The sequence below is a fragment of the Nicotiana attenuata genome, chromosome 12 (assembly GCF_001879085.1).
Source record: "Nicotiana attenuata strain UT chromosome 12, NIATTr2, whole genome shotgun sequence".
Taxonomy (NCBI): Eukaryota; Viridiplantae; Streptophyta; class Magnoliopsida; order Solanales; family Solanaceae; genus Nicotiana; species Nicotiana attenuata.
Window position 1 is genome coordinate 47,385,937 of NC_032000.1, and position 2,722 is coordinate 47,388,658.

Genomic DNA, 2,722 nt, shown 5'->3' on the forward strand with positions numbered 1-2,722 from the left:
ATTATGAAGGGTTATAAGGTAAAATAAATACTATAATTTCTTAAGGGGCGTGAGAACTCCAAAGTGAACTTACTAAAAGTGAACTGAGAGAATACGATTTAGTGTAAACACCGAAAATGTGCGTGTTTTCCGATGATCTCTCATTTAATTTGCATGTTTCACCGCAATTAATAAGGAGCATTATGAAATGATTATTGATGCTATTCAATTTACTTTAGAAATTAATTTCCAGCTGAATTTCATAACTTTTCTTTGTCCACTAATGCTATTAATATATTTCTAAATTAATATAATGTTGAAATATTCTCATATTATCTCTATTTTCACCTTCGTACATTTTTTCTACTATAATATTATAATTACTATTTTTCATTTTAAATTTTACATATAATAGAAATACTATCATATATAAATAAAATTGTAATTTTGAGTTTTAAAAAATATAAAAAAAGAAGTAATTATTACTATTTTATCATATATTTATTGATATTTTTAATAATTGATATTTTGTATTATTATCCATAAGCAAATGAACTTTTGTTTATCTCAGCTCAAATATTTCTATCTATTAATTCAAAATCAAATTATTTTCTTTATCAAGAAAATATTTGGCAGTTTTTATAGGCATAAACTACCATATTAGGAAGAAATTGCTTCTAAATTTGAATTAATAGTTTGTTTTATTTTCTTCTTTTCGTTTTTTATTTTAAAATAATTTCAAAAACTCAAGAAAGTAATTATTAAGAATACATAATGCATAATTTCAATTTTTAAAGATTTAAATTTAAAAAAAAGTAATTATTACCTAACCTAACTAACTTTGTCGTAAATTTCCAAGTGGCCTATTGTGAAGTTGTTTACATATAATCAAGATACTATCATATATAAATAAAAGTATAATTTTGAATTTTTTAAAATATAAACAGAAAAGTAATTTTACTATTTTGTCATATATTTATTGATATTTTTAATAATTGCTATTTTGTATTATTTTCTATAAGTAAATGAGCTTTTGTTTTATCTCAACTCAGATATTTCTATCTATAAATTCAAAATCAAATTATTTTCTTTATCAAAAAAATATTTGGCGGCTTTTTATAGATATTATCTACCATATTTGGAAGCAACTGCTCCTAAATTTGAATTGATGATTTTTTTTATTTTCTTCTTTTTATTTTGTATTAAAATAATTTCAAAAATCTGAATTTGTAAAACTCAAAGAAAGTAACTAATTATTCACAATACATAATGCATAATTCAAATTTTTAAAAAATATAAATTAAAAAAACTAATTATTACCTAACCTAACTAACTTTGTCCTAAATTTCCATGTGGCCTATTGTGAAGTTGTTTAGATAAATTCGAAATACTATCAAATTTAAATCAAATTGTAGTTTTGATTTTTTTCAAATATAAAAAAATAAATAATTTTACTATTTTGTCTTAAATTTATTGTTATTTTTAATACTTGCTATTTTTGTATAATTTTCCATCAGGAAATGAACTTTTCTTTTATCTCAACTCAAATATTTTTATTTATAAATTCGAAATCAAATTATTTTCTTTATTAAAAAATTATTTGGCAGTTTTGTATAGACATAAACTACTATTTTTGTAGAAAAAAAAAGCTACCATATCTTTAGATATAGATATGGATATAAATACATAGATTAGATTTATCTAAGATCTATTTCATTCAACTATTTGCATTAATTATGTTTCCATTTGTAATTCAAATTTTTAATGTTATCTTAAAATTGCCAAGTGGCTTCATTTTAGCTTGCCACTTGGCTTAACCACATGCTTCACTACTCTCCTTTTAATAAAATATAGATTTTTATTTTGTATAATGTTAGTTCTGCAATGAATTTGAATGAAAAAAATATGGTCATCGAAGATTCAGATAACTGACCCCGGCCTAACTTATTTAATTTAGGAGTGAGGCGTATTTGTTGTATATTGTCTAACACAGTCAGCCGATGGTCTATCGGAAACAGTATCTCTGTCTTAACAAGGTAGGGGTAAGGTCTGCGTACACATTATCCTCTCCAGGCCCCATTCGTGGAATTACATTAGATTTATTGTTATTGTTGTTGTTGTCTAACACAGTCGGAAAACAAATGTTTAGATAAAAATTTGAAATATACTTTTATAAATTGGTGATTAAAGTAAGTTGAAATTCTAAACCTCAAACCCTAAGCAAGAGATAATGACCTTCAAGAACGGATATTGTATCCTTTTGAACTAAATCTCTACTGAGAGGTACAGGGTTGGGTTATAACTGGGCTGGCTTGATGATCAAAGCCCAGATAAATAGGCCCATGAGTTTGTTTGACCCACAAATTGCAATAAACAAAGCCCAGAATTTTATTCTAAAAGAGATTTTTATGATAGTAGGCTTTGTTTATTTTAAAAACAGCATATTTTTTATTTTTTTAGCACTTTCACATTGATAACTCCATTAACTAAGAGATCCCTCTATATTAATACACTTTTTACTACATTTCCTTTTCCCTTACTCTTCCATAATTTCTTTTTTCTCTTCCATAAATAACATTTACCCAAATATATCAAAGATTCTGAAAGCAGAATATCTCAAAAATAATTCTCTCTGCACAATGAGAATTTTAATGTTTTTTTCTTTTTTGAGTTTTAAACTTTTTTCTGTACAATTTTATTTTAACTCAAAATATACCTTTAATATATTTCAAGTATATTATAT